Consider the following 7874-nt stretch of genomic DNA (forward strand, 5'->3'; position numbering starts at 1 on the left):
GGTCTCATCTGACCACAACACTTTCACCAGTTGTCCTCTGAATCATTCAGATGTTCATTGGCAAACCAGACGGGCATGTATATGTATTCTTGAGCAGGGGGACCTTGCGGGCGCTGCAGGATTTCAGTCCTTCACGGCGTAGTGTGTTACCAATTGTTTTCTTGGTGACTATGGTCCCAGCTGCCTTGAGATCATTGACAAGATCCTCCCGTGTAGTTCTGGGCTGATTCCTCACCGTTCTCATGATCATTGCAACCGCACGAGGTGAGATCTTGCATGGAGCCCCAGGCCGAGGGACATTGACAGTTTTTTTGTGTTTCTTCCATTTGCGAATAATCACACCAAATGTTGTCACCTTCTCACCAAGCTGCTTGGCGATGGTCTTGTAGCCCATTCCAGCCTTGTGTAGGTCTACAATCTTGTCCCTGACATCCTTGGAGAGCTTTTTGGTCTTGGCCATGGTGGAGAGTTTGGAATCTGATTGATTGATTGCTTCTGTGGACAGGTGTCTTTTTTACAGGTAACAAGCTGCGGTTAGGAGCACTCCCTTTAAGAGTGTGCTCCTAACCTCAGCTCGTTAACTGTATAAAAGACACCTGGGAGCCAGAAATCTTTCTGATTGAGAGGGGGTCAAATACTTATTTCCCTCATTAAAATGCAAATCAATTTATAACATTTTTGACATGCGTATTTCTGGATATTTTTGTTGTTATTCTGCCTCTCACTGTTCAAATAAACCTACCATTAAAATTATAGACTGACCCTTTCTTTATCAGTGGGCAAACGTACAAAATCAGCAGGGGATCAAGTACTTTTTTCCCCCACTGTACCGTTCGTTACCTGCACTCACAGGTTAGCCTATAAAACACACTTCACTGCGTCTTGTTTTGGCTAGTTAATACATAGACTACATTGTTGCTTTACACATACTTTTACATATGGATGCAGTCTAGTCTGAAGGCATTTCAATTACAGTAAAGTAACAGTTCCTTAGGCAGATTAAAAACTAGGCCTATCAGTTCCTTAGGCAGATTAAAAACTAGGCCTATCAATTCCTTAGGCAGATTAAAAACTAGGCCTATGTAAAATGCACAATGGGGAGGAACATCACATCTGTTGCAACATGTCCTTTAGGTTGACTCTACCCCTTTGGAATGCACTCACCTCTCAGTGCCAATATGGGCCATTCACATCAGTATTATGATTGGTTGCTCAGCCTTTCTTTTATATTCAGCCAGGCCACTGTGTTTATAACCCTGCTAGTCTCGTTCCCAACCATAACATGTGATCTTGTTGATGGAACTCCAAGGTATTAATATCAGTCATGCTTAATATTGTTTGTTCTTATTCTACATGTGCAAAACAGCATATTGATGTCAGTGGATTCATTGGAGGATAATTTTGATGTCTGTGTTTTGTATGCTCTTTGCAGGAGAGAGTTGAAGGTTATTTTACCATGTACATTTTGACATTTACATTTTAGTCATTTAGCAGACGCTCTTATCCAGAGCGACTTACAGTAGTGAATGCATACATTTCTTTCCTCCGTACTGGTCCCCCGTGGGAATCGAACCCACAACCCTGGCGTTGCAAAGACCATGTTCTACCAACTGAGCCACATGGGACCTAGGTACAATGCAATGCCTACTGAAGAGGTCACCATATTTTGGCGATATGGATGACCGTAATGTCTACAATATTGTCAGTGGAAAAGCAGACTTGACAGATCAAGACCGTCAGTTCAGAAACAGAATCAGGATTTTCCCTGAGGAACGGGCAAACGGCAACTTCTCTCCTACTGACTGATCTCAAGGACACCGATAGTGGGAGTTATTCATGTTTCATACCAACAGTGAACATTATTTGTCAAGTGGATCTTTCTGTTCAAGGTTTGTATTACAACCAAGTGTAACAGCCTCTTATCTATACTTTATTGGAATTTCCATTAACAGTTTTAAGAAGTTGATGATACAGTGTGATAACACTATGGAAATGTCCCTCTTTATTTTACAGAAAAACCAACTCCTGAGCCTAAAATTGGTCCAAAGAGCAGCAGCATGAGCATCAAAGGACAGAACCTCAGCCCCTTCCTGTTTCTCCTCCTCAGTCCAGCTCTCCATTTCCTTTGATGTACATCACAGAAATTGGTCATTGTACTGCTTATGAGACTGTTGACAAGTTCTGAGTGGTTAAACTGCTGAAATACTTATTTTTTTCTTTAATGTATGTAATAAGTGACTGCAAATATATATCTTGCTTGAACCACCTTCCTAGAGGTGAGTAAAAAAGTTATTCCAAATTGCCTGAAGCCACAGTGTTAATTGATAGGATCGCTGCAACACCTAATGGGGATCCTAGTAAAATACCAAACATTTTAGCTTTGCTTTTCTGAACTAAATTTAATGCGCTTTTAATACAATATTTGTTGCTGATTTAAATGCATAATGTTTTTAAAAACCAGGGCCATCTGTAAAATCAAATTGGAAATAGGATTGAGTCAATGTGTCCCTCCTGTCAACAAGATGCAGCTTTACTTACTAAGATATTGAAGTATTTCCAGATCAGTTATTAATATTGTACTACCAAATGACAGACGTTTTGTTCATATCTTGAGATTGAACATGTGCTCCACAGTAAAAGCTTATTAGTTCAGTCAACCTTTCAATTAGAAAGTTATTTTACTTTGACACCACAGTGTTATTAAAGGAAACATATTCACTTCCTCAATGCTCTTTATTAAAGAGTGTTTCTTTTAGCTTTTTGTAAACTATGGTTTGATCATGTGGTCGCACTGTGTGTTCAGTCAGATGTCTGTTAGAAGGAGGAAGTCAGTTCAGTCTCAAAGATTTATCACAGCTCTGAGGATGTCGAGGATTGTTGCCTGTCTGTTCTGTAAGACCATTTATTTTTCCTATTTATTTAACTTTCATTTGACAATAAATGAAGTGTCTCATGGATTCTTCTGTTCTTAGGTGTCTTAAGACTGTGTGTTGGAACTGAGGCTTTGACAGAGACACTGGTAGGACTTGGACACAATGCAACCCTGAGCTGTTCTCTTATTGTAACTAATGCACACTGGTACCTACATCGCCACCCACAGCCTCCACTGGCCATACTCCGCTCTTTCTCTAGTAGTAGTCCTGCTGCTTTTTACTACAATAATAATTATAGACAGAAATATTCATTAGAAACAGGAAATAGATTGTTCATACAGAATGTAACAGTAGATGATTGTGGAGTGTACTACTGTGCAAAGAAAGAAAACGATAATCTCCTATTCAGCAATGGCACCAGACTCATGACCACTGGTAAGTGCACATTTCATTCAATGATCAATATACTATATGTTTTCTAAAATATACATTTGAAAAGTGTTCTTGTTCATGTTTTATGCAGCAAGGTGCAAGACCACTACAGAAATGTACCATAACTCAAAGTGGATGTAGGCTACACATATTTACCATAAAACTGCAGGACTTCAATCAATCAATCAATGAAACAACAAACAAAAGTTTGATGTTTCGTAAGTGATTATGTCTTTAATTTTCCAACTGATTTAACAGTAACTTTAATAGTCTGGGAAGTGTTTTAATTATTGTAAATATATTGTGCTTATATAGGATATCAAATTTTGTTGAAATGAATGCACTAAATTTAAAAAAGTACATATGCACATTTCAGTTGATCCTGAAGCTTCAGAGCAACCCAGAGCCGTCAACACAACATGGCTAAAGGGTCTTCTCATTGGATCCGGGGTCTTAAATGCAGTGCTCATTTTATTGCTGTCAGGTGTGTTTCTACACTCTTAAAATGGGGTTTGTTAGTAACCTAGTAACATCTGGGTGGTATGGTGTGTTTCTACACTCTTAAAATGGGGTTTGTTAGTAACCTCGTAACATCTGGGTGGCACCACCATGCATGTGGCTTTGATTCCCATACGTAAAATGTCACTTTGGATAAAAGCGTCTGATAAATGGCATATTATTATATTTTTTATCTTACTAAAACTTTTCTTTAGACTGGATACCAGGCTAACCTTTCCTGCCTTTACATGCAATGTTAGGACTATTTGTTACTGTACTTTTTCCTGCATGCAGATCCAATACACACTGCAATATGTAAGATGTTACTCAGTGATGTGTGATCACAATAGTATATTCTAATTCCATCTATATGGGTCATCTTAGCCATTTCAGTGCGGTGGAAGAGAGCTGCTTGCCAGAAGAACCATGACTCTCCTCCAACCCCTGAACCACCTGAAAGGGCAGACAGTCTAGAGGTCAGTATCTGTAGTGGGAATATATATATATATATATATAGTATATGAATATTAAATAATATTTATCTTTATGAGGGATGTTTTCACTCATATCCACATTTGCTTTTCAGTATGACGTGATACAGTTGGTACACCCACCAAGACGACCAAGGCCCAACTGCATTGCCTCAACTATTTACTCCAGAGTTCAGTTTCCAAATCTTGAACTCACAAATACTGCTTAATAAGGTGCCACATCTGCATTTACCCTTCCTCTTCCATCTGGTTTAACATATCTGGGCTATTGTGATAATAGTTATGACTTTGGTGGATAATGTGAACTAGAATATGACTTTGGTAGATAATGTGAATCAACTCTGAATATTAATATCTTTGTATACTGTACAGTATCTAATGCTGCTCTTCGTCACTCATCTATATACCAGTTAGCAATATCTTTGAAGGAAATTGTTCCTTTTGTGGCTTGATTCATAATAATAAAATGTATAATAATAATAAAATGTGGAAAAATGTCAGGGGGTCTGAATACCTTCCGAATGCACTGTACAACGTTGGCTGTGCAGTAAATCTGTTTTGTTTACCCCAGAGGTTTATACTGACTAAATCAAACTTCCAACTGCAGGTCATCATGGGTGTCACGTCCTGACCAGGAAAGGGGTCATTTTGTTATTGTAGTTGGTCTGGACGTGGCAGTGGTGTGTTTGTTTTGTGTGTTTTGTTTTTTGTTTTGTTATGATCTATGTTAATATATTTCTATGTTTGTTCTAGTTCTTATATTTCTATGTTTAGTTTATTGGGCTGACCTTCAATTGGAGGCAGCTGTTCCTCGTTGCCTCTAATTGAAGGTCCTGTTTAGTAGGGGTGTTTTTTTTTCCATGGGTTTTGTGGGTAGTTGTTCTTTGTATAGTCAGAGCACCTTACAGGACTGTTTTTCGTCATTGGATTTGGATAAGTGGTTTGTTTTGGTTTCCTTCTAATAAAAGAAGATGAGTATTCATATACCCGCTGCGTTTTGGTCCACTTCTTATGACGGACCTGACAATGGGAGAACTGTCTTCTGTCAATTTACAGTGTTCTGAATGTTATTCTGATCATTATGATCCTGGGTGAGTGAATGGAAATACTATATATCAAAATGTAAACATTTTAAATAGTTTAACACTTTAATGTTGTATGCTGAGAATGTTGCTTGTGTAATATTGATATTTCAGTACATATCATGACTTTGGCATTTCAGAACAGAAGCTGCTTTTAGAAACTAAGACCACCTCAAGATGCTGACCAGAGGTAAGATACTTTTTGTTTGGTGCCTGAACAGTTGTAGCATTCTCACAGACCAATTAATTAAACTTAAACAGTATCAAATACTGAAACTCATACAACAAATTAACTTACCTAATAACTTTTGACTGTAGATATGTATGGTCTTTGTAAAATATGAATTGCATTGTTTGTTTTTTCAAAGTCATGTGACAATGTTACAGTGAACATATTACTTAAATACTCTTGTGAATATGCCTGTATCCTATCACCCCTTTCTACCGCTAGTCAGTAATTAATAAATACGTGTTTCTTAATTTCCCCCCTACTTTGACATTTATTTGTACTTTACTAAAATGCGTGTATGATGTAGTCCTAGTGAGTTATTGGATACATGAACGGTCAATCCATTAGTGTAACTATCTTCTAGTAAAATGTCATGATTGCAGTAATCAGCTGCTTAACTTTATTTTTGTTCTAAAGCTGTGACTTCTGTGGAAATTGCCAATGAAATTGCAGTAAGGATCACAGGAACAAAATACTTGTATGACTCATGGTCCAATAAGTTGAAGTAGAGCCTTTTAGTTACGAGAAAGCTCTTGCACAGTGGAAAATACCACACCACAACACGCAAAAATAGCACATGTGAATGTTTCCAGGATTCTAACAGTAGTTTGTGATGCTTGTGCAATAGTTTGTCTGGCAGAAAGTGGTCTGTTGCAATACACATCATAATGAATGGTTTCACAGGAACTATTACCCTGTCCTAATAAAGTTGTCTTAAACCAGAACAACACAGCTCTACCTTTTAGATATGAACACTATAAGATGTGTTTCCTGTGTAGAGTAAGTCATGCACAATGATTTAGCCATAGGTTTTGGACAATTAATGCAAAAAATATAAAAAATAAAACATGGCGCCGACAGATGGTCACATTGGCTTCAGATCCTTAGGAAACTATGCAGTAATTTGTTTTTTTAAATGTATTATTTCTTACATTGTTAGCCCAGAAAATCTCAAGTGTTATTACATACATCCGGGAAGAACTATTGGATATAAAAGCGACGTCAACTTACCAATATTACGACCAGGAATACAGCTTTCCCGTAGCAGACCCTTTGTTCGGACCTCCACCCTGGACATGGGATCTTATCCCAGAGGCCGACCCAAAACAACGCGGTCGCCGCAGGAGAGGCAGACGGAGCGGCCTACTGGTCAGACTTAGAAGGCAGGCACACCATCCACCGCTTCTGAGCATATTACTCGCCAATGTCCAATCTCTAGATAACAAGGTGGACAAAATTAGGGCACGAGTTGCCTTCCAGAGAGACATCAGTCTGTTTAACGGAAACATGGCTCACTCAGGATATGTTGTCAGTCAGTACAGCCACCCGGTTTCTTCATGCATCACGCCGACAGAAACAAACAACTATCTGGTAAGAAGGGAAGGGTTGTATGCCTTATGATTAACCACTCATGGTGTGATCATAACAAAATACAGGAACTCAAGTCCTTTTGTTCACCTGACCTAGAATTCCTTACAATCAAATACCGACCGCATTATCTACCAAGAGAATTCTCTCTATGTAAACTAGAAACCATATATCCTGAGGCTGCATTTATTGTAGCTGGGGATTTTAACAAAGCTAATCAGAGAACAAGGCTTCCTAAATTCTATCAGCATATCGAATACGCAACACGGGCTGGTAGCATTCTGGACCATTGCTAGTCTAACTTCCGCAATGCATACAAAGCCCTCCCCGGCCCTCCCTTCGGAAATCTGACCATGACTTCATTTTGTTGCTCCCAGCATATAGACAGAAAATTAAACAGGAAACGCCCATGCTCAGGTCTATCCAACGCTGGTCTGACAATCAGATTCCACGCTTCAAGATTGCTTCGATCACGTGAACTGGGATATGTTCCGGGTAGCCTCAGGCAATAACATTGACGTATACGCTGACTCTGTGAGCGAGTTTATTAGCAAGTGCATCATTGTTGTACCCACTGTGACTATTAAAACCTTCCCTAACCAGAAACCGTGAATTGATGGCAGCATTCGCACAAAACTGAAAGCGCGAACCACCGCTTTTAATCATTGCAAGGCGACTGGAAACATGACCGAATACAGTGTAGCTATTCCCTCCAAGGCAATCAAGCAAGTAAAGCATCAGTATACACTGCGTGCACAATTATTAGGCAAATTGTATTCCTCGGGATTAATTTTATTGTTGAACAAACACAATGCTCTCAGTCAATCCAAAATGTTATTGAACCTCAAACCTGAATGTTTAACAAAGGAAAAGTGAGTTGTCTTTCTCAGGGAAATATATA

At 38.8% G+C, this 7874-nt stretch overlaps 1 long non-coding RNA gene across 2 annotated transcripts; it reads left to right on the forward strand.

Annotated features, from left to right (window-relative positions):
• Positions 1-761: 761 nt before the first annotated feature.
• LOC106575543 (uncharacterized) lies at positions 762-5280 on the forward strand. Of its 2 annotated transcripts, XR_001321799.2 has the most exons (7): positions 762-1889; positions 2014-2892; positions 2973-3308; positions 3397-3523; positions 3682-3789; positions 4188-4279; positions 4390-5280. It is a non-coding gene; the product is annotated as an uncharacterized lncRNA (long non-coding RNA). The 2 variants fall into 2 exon arrangements; XR_006760038.1 differs by lacking the exon at positions 3397-3523.
• Positions 5281-7874: the final 2594 nt, after the last annotated feature.

This window comes from Salmo salar, chromosome ssa17 (assembly GCF_905237065.1).
Source record: "Salmo salar chromosome ssa17, Ssal_v3.1, whole genome shotgun sequence".
Taxonomy (NCBI): domain Eukaryota; kingdom Metazoa; phylum Chordata; class Actinopteri; order Salmoniformes; family Salmonidae; genus Salmo; species Salmo salar.